Below are 15,251 nucleotides of genomic sequence, written 5' to 3' on the forward strand. Positions count from 1 at the left end.
ATGGCTGCCAGGAATGAGGTACTCGCCTTGCAGGCTGAAGCTGCCCAGCGTGCGGAGGACCCGAAAGAGAGGCTGAACTCCCTAAGTAGAAGCTGGCGGCGTCTCTTCTGGCAGAGCCAGAGCCAGAATATCCGGTTCCGGTGTTGCAGCTGCCGGGAAGGCCTCAGAATTCAGACTGCGCTCGGCCAGCAGCTAGTGCTGCCTTCCCCCGGGGCATGCGCAGATGTCTGCGGACATCCTGGAGAGCGCCTGGTACTAGTTGTGGGCTATAGTGGGCTCAGCTGCCTCCTAGCACAGTACCTGGCAACTGCGGGCGTCGGCCGCTTTGGCCTGGCTGACTATCTCTTGATAGCGATGAGCAAGCTGGCCTGCCAAGGGCCGCAGTGAGACCTGTTCCGCCGCCGCCTCACATTCCCTGGCGGGGGTGCCCTATGGGCAGACCCTTATGCCAGCCACGGCTCTAGAGCAGGCCGCCCCTAGGACCTGATGGCCTACTGCTCGGCCAGCGTGCTCATTCGCCACCTGGTTAATGACACTGAAGTGCTGGCCAGCCTGCCGGCCGCTCACGTCGGCCAGTTTCCCGCACTTCTAGGTCTAAATCACAGCCTACCAGCAGGCCTTGCTGTCTCTGCGTCCTCCCCCAACTTCTCCAGTGGAGACAGTGACCAACTGTACGGATGGTGGGTGCTGGGTGTCGTAACTCGGGTGCTGGGCTGCCTGCAGATGCTGGAAGCCCTGAAGGTCGCTGCTGTGCGGGCCCTCTCACAGTGGCAGCCTGCGGGATGCCTGCAGAGGTGTTTTCACGGCATACCTCGCTTCATTGCGCTTTGCAGATATTGCGGGTTTTTTGCAAGACCCTCCACCAGCAAAAAGATTAGGACTCACTGAACGCTCAGATGATAGTTAGCATTTTTTAGCAATAAAGTGTTTTTTAATTAATGTATGTACATTTTTTTAGACAAGCTATTGCACACTTAAGAGGGTACAGTATGGTGTAAACATAACTTTTATATGCACTGGGAAACCAAAAAATTCGTGTGACTCGTGTTATTGCTGGTTGTCTGGAACCGAGGCTCAATATCTTGGAGGCCTGCTTTTATTCAGCTATAGAACCACAAACTCAACTGGGCAGCTTTTGAGAAGAGGCCCACTGTGACTAATCTGCAGGACTATGGAGCCTTCTGTAGCTCCTAAACCGCCACCAAGTGCCGCTCCCTGCAGTTGCTGAGCCCAGAAGAGGCTTCTGTCACCAACTCTAAGCGACTGCTGGGTTCTGGGCACCCCACCTGTTGCTGGATGTAGTCCTCAAGTGAAGGTGGACATCTGTCCTTTGCATCACGTCCTACACCTTCCTTTGAAATGTTTGGAATGGAGAGGCCGAAAAGCCAGAAACTCCTAGAAGTAATCCAGGAAGAGAAGCAGGGCACACAGGAAGTGGCCACTCTCCCCGTTTATGTGATTTAAAAACTGGGCAATGACTCCCAGGAATCCAAGAACATCCTGCAGCCTTTAAGAGCAACCCAAGAGTTCGACTTGATAGTTGAGGATGTTGTGAGAGGCCTTGAGGGCTGGGCTGCCAAAATCGATGCGACATCCCGCAGTACTGAGGTAGCTGGTGTAGTGTGACCTGAGAAATCTGGGGATTGCCATATTACCTCAAAGATGTATTTATTTTCATTTTTTCAGTAATATAGGAAAGAGCCTAGGATTCTACAATATCTATAAATACATGAACTTCTTTTTTAAGGGGCGTTTGGACTGCAGTTTATTGGATGACTTTGACTTATTACCCGGTTATAATACTATTTCCAAGTATCCTCTTGTTTTCAGTACTAGAAGAGTGCGCTAAGCATGAAACTTGTAAGTGAAAAGATTTTTTTTTGTTGTTTTAAACTGCAGATCATATACTCATCCTGCTTTTTTCCACCTCCAATAAAAAAATTCTGCAAAGTGTCCATTTTGTGCCTGGAATAGAGGTGTAGTAAACTTTGTCTTACCAAACTGGTCGTAGGTGATAAACTTAAGGGCAATTCATTGTTGAATAATACATCCTTTGGGTCTGATTTCTGCTTCAAATGATAGAACATATCCAACAGAAATAAGTGTTTTAATATGTAAATTATTTTAATTATGTGGGAAGTGGTCATTCCATTAAACATTTTGAATTTATATCAAAGTAGGATCTTTACAGTTTAGCAAGATAAAGGAGACCACCGTTGTAGTCTGTTAGTTTCTCTTACAAATTGCTGATATTTCCTTAAAGTTAGCTTCTTAAAGTTAGTTACTTTTCATAAAGTACACCTTATGTTGTACACATATAACATTTTCTAAACTGCCTTCTATGGTTTGGCTTACTTTGGAATCTTAAAATCTAAGTTCCAACCCCCAGCCCCATCCTTTAATTTACCTTTTCTATTTTGATTTAATCTATTTTATTCCAGAATTTTATAGCAGTGTAAAATTTAGATGTTTTTATGTTTGCTTACTTACTAAACAACATTTTCATAAAATGGCAAGTAGTCTGCTGAGATTGCAAAATGCACAGCAAAATTAGAAGTAGAAATTTGGTATGTTAGCATATGTCGGTGACAAATTAAAGAAAAATGCCTTGTCTTGTCAAAAGAGAGTCTGTCCTCTCCAGCTGATTGTTGCCCCTTTTTTTTTAAAAGAGAAGGCAGAAATCACAGATGTCAATGTAAAATCTTTGTATCTCTAGTGACAAATTAGGAGGAGGAAAGTTTAAAACCACTGTGGGCCAGACAAGACCCACTGCAGGCCATAATTACCCTGCTGGTCACCAGTTTGCAAACTCTGGTGGACTTTTGTTTTATTATAAAAGGCTAGTAGTTTAACAATCAACTTTGAAACTAGGAGGTTGCCATTTTTAAATTATGGAATATATTGTAACTCTTTGTAATTCTTTGAACAGGTATGCTTCAAGTATAGTATGCCCTTCTCTGTTATGAAGATGTAACAGGCCTCTTATTACTGCTTCTCCCAAGGAGTTATGAAAATAAGTGACTGAGAGCTGGAGGAGAGAACCAAAAAAAATCAATGTATTTTACCACATTAACAGAATAAAAGACAAAATATGATCATCTCAACAGATGCAGAAATTTAACATCTTTTCATGAAAAAAAACCTCTTTGTTAACAAAGAATAGAAGGGAATATCTTTTCTCTATTAAAGACTATCCAAACCTATAGCAATCATCACAGTTAGCGATAAATTGTTGAAAAATTTTGCTCTGAGATTTGAAATGAATCAAAGATGCTTGCTATCACCACTTATATTAATACTTTAATAAATATTCTAGCCAGTACAATGAAGCCAGAAAAAGAAATAAATACATAAAGATTGAAAAGGAAGAAATAAAACAACCCTTCTCTCTCTTTTTTTTTTTTTTGAGAAGGCAAGATTGTATATGTAGAAAGTCCAAAGTACAATACAAGCTATTAAAATTTAAAATCATATTTATAAGGTTACAGGTTTCATGGTAAATATACCAATTTTGATGGTTCATTTTGTGTCAACTTGACTGGGCTAAAGGATGCCAAGGAAGCTAGTAAAGCATTATTTCTGGATGTGTCTGTGAAGGTGTTTCCCAAAGAGATTAGCATTTGAATCAGCAGACTGCTTAAAGATCTCTTTTGCCAGTAAGGGTGGGCATCATCCAATCCTTTGAGGGCCTCCATACAACAAAAGACAGAGAAATGGCAAATTTGCTCTCTCTGTTTGAGCTGAGACATCCATCTTCTCCTACCCTCAGACGTCAGTGCTCCTGGTTTCAGGCTTTTGGACTCACACTGGGACTTATGCCATCAATTCTGGATTCTTAGGCCTTTAGACTCAAAGTGAATTATACCACTGGCTTTCCTGGTTCTCCAGCTTGCAGACAGCAGAACAAGGGACTTCGCCTTCATAATAGTGTGAGCCAATTCCTAAAATATATCTCTTCATATATATCTATATATATCCTATTGGTTCTGTTTACCCGAAGAACCCTGATTAATACACCAATCAATCAGGCTTCTTTATACCAGCCAAAAAAAAAGGAAAATAAAATTTTAAAAGAGATTACATTTGCAATAACATCCAAAGGCATAAAATATGAAAAAATCTAACAAAAGATATGCAAGACCTCTATGTAGAAAACTATAAAACATTATTGAGGGAAATTTAAAAATATCTAAATAAATGGAAAGACTCAATATTGTCAAGATATTGATTAGTCTAAACTGATTTATTAATTCAATGCAATCCAAAACAAAATCCTAACAGATTTTTGCTGTTTTTATTGTAGAAATTGACAAAGTGATTCTAAATGTTATATATATAGAATACAAATATAACAAATGTTATATATAGAAAAACAAAAGATCAAAAATGAATACAATCTTGAAGAACAAAAATATGAGTGCCTACTCTACTGGATATCAAATTTTAAAAATTAAGAGAGTGTGGTATTGGAGCAAGGGTAGACAAATAAATCAATGGAATAGAACAGAGTCTAGAGATAGACCTTACACATATAAGGATACTTGATCTATGATAACTACTCATTTCCATTCTTTGTTAGCAAAGAGTTTTTTGTTTTTTTATGAGAGGGTGTTGAATTTCTACATCTGTTGATATAATCACAATTTTCTTTTATTCTCAAATGTGGTAAAATAAACTGACATCAATTTTTGTAGGTTAGTACCTTTCTTTACTAAGAATTCTATTTCTAAGAATATGTATCTACTCTAAGATCATGTAGATGCCATCCAATATTCTAGAAACTTTATCATGTTAATTTTAACATTTAGATCTATAATCCATAGGGAATTGATTTTTGTATGGGGGGTCAGTAGGAGTCAAATTTTATTTTCTATATGTATATTTTACTTCCCTAGCACCATTTAGCTGACCAGTATTGAGCAGCACCATTTAACTGAGCAGAGACTTCAGTGGCCACACATAATAAAAAATATAGACTTTACAAAATTAGTTCAGAGAAGTCATGAAACAAATACACAAAAAGCATCAATAACAAATAGCAACAAGAACAAACTAAACTTGAAGTGAAGGCAGATCTACTGGCAATAAATTCCCTCAATTTTTATTAGTCTATGGAAGTCTTTATCAGTCCTTCTCTTTTGAAGAATAATTTTGCAGGGTACAAAACTCTTGGTTGTTGTTTTTTTCTCTCAACACTTTAAATATTTCACTCCACTTGCTTCTTGCTTGCATGGTTTCTGAGCAGAAGTCAGATGTAATTCTTACTTCCTCTATAAGAAAGGTATTTTTTCTTCTGGCTTCTTTCAGGACTTTTTATTTATCTTTGATTTTTCTGCAGTTTGAAAATGATATGCCTTTTAAGTCACTGTTTAAAAGTTAAAAGACACAATTATTAAAAATAACTATAGCTAGAATAATTTAGTGGATACAAAATATAAAAATATGTAAATTATGACATCAATAACATAAAATGTGGGAGAGGAGAAGTAAAAGTACAGAGTTTTTGTATGTAATTGAAGTTATTAGCTTAAAATAGACTCATAACATCTTAAATATATTTTATGTAAGCCTCATGGTAACCACAAAGAACAAACTTTTAGTAGATATACAGAAGAGAGAGAGAAAAGAATCAAATCATACCACTACAAAAAAAAATCATCAAGTTACAAATGAAGGCAGCAAGAGAGGAAGAAAGGAACTACAAAACAATCAGAAAACAATTAACAAAATGGTGGCAATCATAAATCCTTACCTATCAATAATTACTTTAAATGTAAATATATTAAAATCTCCAATCTAAAGTCATAAAGTGGCTCAATGGAAAAAAAGAAAAACAAGAGCCAACAATATGCTGCTTACAAAAGACTCACTGTAGCTTTAAGCACACACATAAGATGAATATGAAGGGATGGAAAAAGATATTTCATGCAAATGGTAACCAAAAGAAAGCAGGGGTTGCTATACTTATAGAAGACAAAACAGACTTTAAGCCAAAGACTGTAACAAGAGACAATGAAGGTTGTTATATAATGATAAAAGGATCAATTCATCAAGAGAATATAACAATTATAAATATATATGCACCCAACATTAAAGCACCTAAATATTTAAAGCAAATATCAACAAAACTGAAGTGAGAAATAGACAGCAAGACAATATTAGTAGGGGACTTCAATACTCCACTTTCAACAATGGATAGATCATCCAAAGAGTAAGTCAATAAGGAAACAGTGAACTTGAGTAACACTGTAACCAAATAGACCTAACAGACATATACAGAATATTCCATCTAATGGCAACAGATTATATACTCTTCTGAAACACACATGGAACACTCTCCAGGATACAATATATGTTAGGCCACAAAACAAGTCTTAACAAATTGAAGAAAGTAGGAAACATATCAAGTATCCTTTCTGACCACAATGGATGGTATGAAACTAGAATCAATAACAGGAAGAAAATGGGAAAATTCATAAATATGTGGAAATTAAACAATACACTCTTGAATAACCAATGGATCAAAGAAGAAATCAAATAGGAAATCAAAAAAATACCTTGAGACAAATGAAAATGGAAACACAACATACCAAAACTTATGGGATGCAGCAAAAGCAGTTTTATGTGTGAAGTTTATAGCATAAACACTTGTGTTAATATAAACGAAAGATCTCAAATAAACAACCTAACTTTACATCTCAAGGAACTAGAGAAAGAAGAATAAACTAAGCCCAATCTTAGCCAAAATAAGGAGATAACAAAGATTAGAGCATAAATAAATGAAATAGAGACTAGCAAAACAATACAAAAGATCAACAAAACTAAGAGTTGGTTTTTTGAAAGGGTACACATAATTGACAAACTTTTAGGTAGACTAGCCAAGAAAATAAGAGAGAATACTCAAATAAATAAAATTAGAAGTGAAAGAGGAGGCATTACAAATGATACTACAGAAATACAAAGGATCATAAGAGACTATTATGAACAATTATACACCAACAAATTGGATTACCTAGAAGAAATGGGTAAATTTCTGGAAACATACAACCTACCAAGATGGAATCATGAAGAAATAGAAAATCTGAATTATTTATGGACCAATAATGAGTACGGAGATAGAATGAGTAATCAAAAACCTCCCAAGAAAGGAAGCTATAACCAGAGGGCGTCACAGGTGAATTCTACCAAACATTTAAAGAAGAATTGACACGAATCCTTCTCAAACTCTTCCAAAAAACTGAAGAGGAGAGAACACTTCCAAACTCATTTTACAAGGCCAGCGTTACCCTGGTACCAAAACTAGACAAGGACACTACAAGAAAAGAAAATTATAGGCCAATATCCCTAATGAGCATAGATTCAAAAATCCTCAGCAAAATACTAGCAAACCCAATTCAACCCTACATTAACATAAAGTGGGAGCTATCCCTGGGGCACTAGGATGGTTCAAGATACACAAATCAATAAATGTGATACACCACATTAACAGAATGTAGGATAAAAACGATATGATCATCTCGATAGATGCAGAAAGAGCATTTGACAAAATTCAACATGCTTTTGTGATAAAAACTCTCAACAAATTATGTATAGAAGAAATGTGCTTCAACATAATAAAGGCCATATATGACAAGCCTGCAGTTAACATCCTACTCTACAGTGAAAAGCTAAAAGGTTTTCCTCTAAAATCAGGCACAAGACAAGGATGTCTAATCTCACTATGTCTATTCAACATTAATAGTAACATTCAAACAGAGCAAGTAGGCAAAAAAAAAAAAAAAAGAAAGAAAGAAAGAAAAATCATTTGGATTGAAAAGCAAGAAGTAAACTATCTCTATTTTCAGATGACATGATCTTGTGTATAGAAAATCCTAAGGAATCCACACACACAAAAACTATTAGAGCTAAGAAACTATTTCAGCAAAGTAGTAGGATGCAAAATAAATATACAAAAGTCAGTTGTATTTCTATATACTAGCAATGAATAATCTGAAAATGGTATTAAGAAAATAATTCCATTTACAATAGTATCAAAAAAGAATAAAATACTTACGTTTAAATTTAACAAAACAAATACAAGGCTTGTACACTGAAAACTACAAAACATCACTGCAAGAAATTAAAGAAGACCTAAATAAGTGGAAAGACACCCTGTGTTCATAGACTGGAAGATTTAATATTGTTAAGATGGCAATACTCCCCAAATTGATGGATAGATTAAATGCCATCCCTATCACAATCCCAGCTGGCTTTTTCTTTTCTTTCTTTTTTTTTTTTCCCAGAAATTGACAAGCTGATCCTAAAGTTTATGTGGAAATTCAAGGGACCCAGAATAGCCAAAACAATCTTGAAAAAGTTGGAAGATTCACACTTCCAGACTTCAAAACTTACTACAAAGTCAAAACAGTGTAGTGCCAGTATAAAGATAGACGTATAAATCAATGGAATAGAATTGGAAATCCAGAAATATGTCCACACATTTATGCTCAATTGACTTTTGACAAGGGTGCCAAGACCGTTCAATGGAGAAAAAACAGTCTTTTCAAGAAATGGTGCTGGGACAACTGAATATACACATGCAAAAGGAAGGAGTTGGACCTCTACCTCACACCATATTTTTTACTGAAAATAAATTTACTCAAACATAAATTTGCTCAAAATAGATCAAAGATCTAGGTGTAAGTGAAGAAAACTTAGGTTAAATCTACATGATCTTGGATTAGGCAACAATTTCCTTCAATTGAGACCTGAAACACAAACAACCAAAGAAAAAATACATCGAATTTTATCAAAATTAAAAACTTGTGTGCATCAAAGGATGCTGCAAAGAAATTGCAAACACAACTCACAAGATGGGGTAGAATATTTGCAAATCATGTGTCTGATCAGAGTCTGGTATCCAGAAAGAGTCATTACAAGTCAACAATAAAAAGACAACCCAATTTGAAAATGAGAAAGGATCTGAATAGGTATTTCTCCAAAGGAGATATACAAATGACTAATAAGCACATTAAAAGATGCTCAACATCATTAACCATTAGGGAAATGCAAATCAAGTCAGAGTGATTCTACTTCACACCCACTAGGATGGCCATAATAATAATAAAAACAAGGACAATAACAAGTGTTCACCAGTCTGTGGAGAAATTGGAATCCTCATCATTGCTGGTAAGAATGCAAAACAGTGAAGCTGGTTTGTAACACAGTTTGGCAGCTCCTCAAAACATTAAACAGAGTTGCCATATGACCCAGCATTTCCATTCCGAAGTATATACCCACAAGAACTGAAAACATATATCATATAAAAAATTGTGGATCAAGGTTCATAGAAGCATTATTCCTAATGGCCAAAAGGTGGACACAACCTAAATGCACATCAATTGATGAATGGATAAACAAAACGTGGTATAGCCATACAATGGAATATTATTCAGCCATAAAAAGGAATGAAGTATTGATATATCCTACAAAAATGGATGAATTTTTTAAACATTTTGCTAAGTGATAGAAGCCAGACGCATAATGCCAGATGCATAAATATAAATGATATTATATTTATTTAAATAAAATGTCCAGGATAGACAAATACATAGAGGCATAAAGTAGATTAGTGGTTGCCAGTGGCTACAGGGAGGGGGAAATAGTGAGTAACTGCTAATGGGTATGGAGTTTCTTTTGGGGTGATGCAAATTTTCTGAAATTAGATAGTGGTGATATTTGCAAAGCATTGTGAATATACTAAAAATCACTGAATTGTACAATTTAAAAGAGTGAGTTTTATGGTATGTAAATTATATCTCAAAAAAAATATGTTTTTTAGATGGTTATCAAGGTCTCTGTAAGTTTTATCTGGAGTAAACATGTCCAGTCCCTTCAATCATTCCCCATGCCATGAATTCAAGCCCCTACATAACAGTGACTATTGTTCTCTAGGGATATTCCTAAAATTTAACCTGAGACGACTAAAGAATATAGCACTGGTCTGATCAGTGTAAAATAGAATGGGATTAGTATCTACAGTTTCAGATTCTGTATTTCTGTTAATGTAGCTGAAGGTTGTGTTGTATATGCTCATCATATTAACTCATATTGACCTTACTGTCAGGTTAAACCTTGAAGTTATTTTTCACATATTATCCATTCTATACTTGTTAGATTGGCTTTTTGGATATAAGTGTAGGAGTTTCCATTTAGCCCTATAGAAGTTTTTCTTTATTTTGGCCCATTTTTCTAAATTTTTTAGTTATTTTTAGATTCCTATGTTACCTTCAGGTGCACAAGGTATCTCTTCCTGTCTCCTATCAGTTTCCAATCTGATCAGCATGCTACCAGTGTCCTCATCCAGGTCATTAACAGGCAGAGAGCAGAGCCTTGTCGTGTGCCACTGTACCCCTTTCTCCAGGTAATTGGCAACAGTTCATCGATTAGTGCTCTTTCAATGTTTTTGTGCATAAACTAGGCTATGATGTTGTAAAAAATAAACCCTCAAATCTCAGTGACTTAATACAACAGAAATTTAATTCTTATTCATATCTCAGTCCAGTGTAGGGTGGGTGACTCTCCTGGGCACTTTGCCTCTATGCAATGCCCAGGGAACTGGGCTCTTCCCATAGAGTGGCTTGACTACACATGTGGATAGGGAACAGAGAGAGGGAGCTAAGAATCTCACAGGAGATTTTAGCCGCCAAGTCTGAAAGTGGCGTGCATCACTTCTGCCCACATTCTATGGGCTGTACAAGTCACATGGCCTCAAACTAACTACTGAGAAATGTAGTCCTCCGAAGTGCCCAGGAAGAGGAAATGGCATTGATGAGCTTCTAGCCATAACTTCCTCAGTATAATAAAGCCTCAATCTTCCAAAGTTGGCAGTGGCGGGAGACTTCCCAAGTGGGAAGGGGTGCATGAACTTTGCAGCTTTACTCTTTTCCCCTCAAGGTTTGCTTTTTTTTTGGAGCTCCTTCATTTACATCACTACCATAACCACTCAGACGTCAGGGGCTGCTGCAGCCATTTAAATGCACCCACCAAAGGGACACTCACATTTTCCACCAACCTGACAATGTGGAAAAGATGTTATTCACCAGTGGAGTTAGATGAAATCGGCCAGCTTGTTCCCTCCACAGCCCAAAGAAACTTGGTGATAACTCCACCAATTCACAGGTTCTCTCTGCTCAGAATTGTTGATCCCTCCAGGCAACAAAACCTACTATGATCCCATGTTGAGTCTCTCTTTCAGGTGGTCCCACATCTGTTTCAAGCCAGAAGCAGTCTTAGATGTCTTGCCCCAAAGAACTATGAGAATTTTTCCTGATAAATCACCTCTTCTCTAAAAATTGATACCTAGGATGCCCTTCTTTTTCAGGGGACTCCAGTCCTGGCCCCAGAGGAAATGTATTCTCACCTCTGCGATCTTAACAGGACAATCATAACAGATTACCATATAGTCCATCTAGGGGTAGGTGTGATAATTCTTTGTTGTGTGGAACACAACTTTTTTTTTTTTCTTTTTTTTATGAGTAAGGTAAAGGCTTTTGCCTGCTATAGCAAGGAATTTGGACTTGATCCTGACACACTGGGAAGCCATTTAAGGCTTGTAAGCAGGTGTGGTTTAGAAGAGCAGGCTGGATCCTGTACTGGAGGGAGCCAGGTGGAGAGAAGATGAGTAATACCAGCAGGGGATGCTGTTGCACTGAGCTGGGGTAGCAGCAGTGGCCATGGAAGAGTAAGTTCTAGAGACTGGAATGGGGGTGGGGGGAGGTAGGAGTAAATAAAGGTGATGCCAGTGATCTTGATGCATCTGGGTAAGTGGTGGTGCCATTTCCTGAGATTGAGGGAAAGACAGTCTCCAGTGGGCACCAAATGGCAAAGTGCAGGGAGGGGCAGCTGATGTGGGCCCAATGACAGGTCTGAGCAGCCGGCAGAGTGGCAGTACAGCCTTTGGGTGGGGCATGGATGAGAGCAGTCTTAGCAGAGCGGAAGGTGGGGTGGAAAGACAGAGGGTAGACAACTCTGATAAAATGTGGCTATGAACGGGGGGGGGGGGGGGGGGGGGTTGCCTTTTTAATGAGGCAGGTGACTGAAGCAGTTTAAATGCTACGGGGAAGGAGCAGACAGAGGAGGCTGGAGCCAGAGGGGACGCAGAGGCTACAAAGCAAGGCCCTGAGGAAATAGGAAGGGATGGGCCCAGGGCCTAGGGTCCTAACAACCAACAAGACATGCACTAAATTACCCCTAGCCATTGTGTCTAATAAAAATAACCCCACAATTTTCCAAATGTCCTCTAGGATCCACAACTGAGAATCACTGGGATTTACATGTAAACTTCTTCAAACCCAACCCTTCAAAGACATTGATAATTTAGCATTCAATTCCATGCACTTTAAGAAGTAAAAGAGGCTATTTATTGGGTTTCACATGCAAAGAAGGAACTAGCACCACCAAATGCACTTCCTCTTATTCCTCCTCTGCTTTCAAGGCAGAATAGATTTGCCTAGAGACAGATGTGGTCCATGGTCCATGATGGACCATGACCTGATGCTCCTAGACTCCTATTTTCAGTTGCTTGCTCTGCAGGAGAAATAATAGGAGTCAAGTCATGGCATCATCTGAACAAACAGCCCCCACTCCAAATGAGCCTTCTAAATAAGCATCCCCCCCAAACTGATCCTTCTTACAGAACTCCCTTCCTGTCCATCTTTCCCCGGGGCCAGCGAGCTCCCCTCTGGCCCATATCCCCCAAGGCCCTTACCTCAGATGCAGGCCCTTCCTCATAAGGCCTTTTCAGAGAACAGGGCTTCATTATTATTAAATCAATTGATTTAGTGATTAGTAATATTTAGTAATTTAGTAACATTGAGGAATTAAAATATTCTTGCAGCCAGGTTGTGGTAACCTGTACAAATGTATCTCTGATTCATATATTTATAAAAGCATTTTTAAACCCAAAGCATTTTCAATATTTTTACTTTTCTTCTTCTGAAGTGAGGTAATCATAGCAATATTATGAGATATTATGGCATAAAGTACTATGAGGACTATTTTTTATCTTGCATCAATCATTCACTAATCCATGTGACTGTACCAACATGCATTATTCCACCAGGCTATCATGAGCAGCTTTGTCAAATGTCAGGCTAATATTCATAAGCATTTGTGTGGCATTCCCCTAATCTAGCTAATATATTAACTTTTTCCAAGAACAAATCAAAACAAAAGTCATATCATAAAAGCCTAAAGTTCTTTCAAATTTAAAAGCACACAGGGGGGGAAAAAATACAACATGATATATCTTTCATATGTTCTTGGAAAAATCTTTATATGACTTTTTCATTGCTATTATCTCTACGGAAGGCAGCACAAGGCAGTGGATAAAGGCCTGGATTCGGAGTCAGGAGACAGATCTGGGCTCTGCCTCATGCACCTGGTTGATCTTGGGAACGTCATTTAATTCTTCTCTCTTCTTATCTCCAAATGTTAAGAATAATGCTTTCCTTCTAATTAGGAAAACACAATCTCCTTCAAATATTTACAACCGAGGGAATTTAATGCAAAGAATTGCTAACTCAGGTGATGGAGGCTCTGAGGCCCAAGAAGAAATGGTAAGGTAAACCAGAGATTTGCAACAGCAGGAAAAGGGGAAGGAGGCAGAATTGTGGAGTCCAGGCTCGGAAGGCCTATCTGGTGGGAGGTGGAGCCCAGAGGAAACACAGCCACTCGCTGCTTAATGGAGGCGCCCCACCTCCCACCAGGGCTTCCCATTAGCCGAACCCAGGTGGAAGCCGGCTCATAAGGGAGCAAGCTGTGGCGTGCAGGGTCAGGGCCCTGGCGATGCAGAGTGGAGCAGAGAACCAGTGAAGAATAAATCTGAGGCCAAAAACGTACTTTTATAGGGTCATTGTGAGGAGTAATACAAACCAGAAAATTTATAGGAGAGGCCTTTGTAAACTGTAAAGCTCTATAAAACACAATCAGGTATTGATTTATAAGATGCATTTCATTGAAAACATCAGGCACATCTCTCTCTCTGATCTCCTGTAATACTTTACCTTTACTTGCCTTCCACTTATTATTTTCTGCCCAGTTCTCTTGTTTTTTAAGCACACGTCATATCGTTCCTTGCATGACGGAGGTCAAGCCCGTGGCTGATTCATCTTCATAACCCTTATCGTGCATTTCCTGTAGTAGACATTCAGTAAGTATTGGAAGGAAGAAAAAGAAGGAAGGAAGAAAGGAAGGGAGAGAGAAAGGAAGGAAGGGAGAAAAGGATAGCAAGGGGTGGAGGGAGGAAAGAAACAACATATCCTGAAAGTAAACTAACTTATAATATAAAAGATGACTCCCACCTTAGGCATTAATGGCATTTAGGCAGAAAATTCTTCATCATAGGGATTGACCCAAGCATTACAGGGTGTTTAGCATCCTTGAACCCCACCATTAAGGGCCACTAATTCTCTCTAGTCGTGACAAACACAGCTGTCAACATTTCAAACTGCCCCCAGGAGGTGACTGAGACCCACTCTCAGCTGAAGGTGCTCATACCTCCCCGGCAAGCCTGGCCTCAGGATGAGTTTAGGGAGCCCTTCTCCCACGCTGCCAACCCATTTTACCTCCCTTTGGCCTTGTATTTGATTTTATTCATTGCCATGTCTGTTGAGGAAGAGAGTGAATAAAGTGTTAGTGTTATCAGTTTTCATTACCTACATGCAACACAAGAGACATAAAGTGATTCAAAGGAAATCAGAGGAGGTGAGCACTGTCATAGGGTAATCATCCAGTACAGAAAAAATAAATTCCTTTGTCCTGTTGGGACAGGGCCATTCATTCAATCAACAAACCTATTAATTAATTACTATATGCCAGGCATTGTGCTAGATGCTGGATATATGGAGATAAATAGGACACAATCCCTACCTTCATGGGGTTTTTGATCTAGTGATGGAGAATGGGGAGTGATAAGTCAATTACTGTGCAGTGTGTTAAAAGCTATGATGGTGGTGTCGGGGATCAGAATTTGCCACGCCAAAATGTGTCTTTTTGCCTTGACTTTCTTTTTTTTTAATTTTTTGTTTATTGCAGTAACATTGGTTTATAACATTGTATAAATTTCAGGTGTACATCATTATACTTCTATTTCTGCATAGATTACATCATGTTCACCACCCAAATACTAATTACAACCCATCACCACACACATGTGTCAAATTATCCCTTTCGCCCTCCTCCTTCCCCACTTCCCCTCTGGTAACCAGCAA

General features: G+C 38.4%; 1 pseudogene; it reads left to right on the forward strand.

Moving 5' to 3' along the window:
* Positions 1 to 1,626, forward strand: LOC131409986 (adenylyltransferase and sulfurtransferase MOCS3-like; annotated as a pseudogene).
* The last annotated feature ends 13,625 nt before the right edge of the window (positions 1,627 to 15,251 follow it).

The sequence above is a fragment of the Diceros bicornis genome, chromosome 9, assembly GCF_020826845.1.
Source record: "Diceros bicornis minor isolate mBicDic1 chromosome 9, mDicBic1.mat.cur, whole genome shotgun sequence".
NCBI classification, from domain to species: Eukaryota; Metazoa; Chordata; class Mammalia; order Perissodactyla; family Rhinocerotidae; genus Diceros; species Diceros bicornis.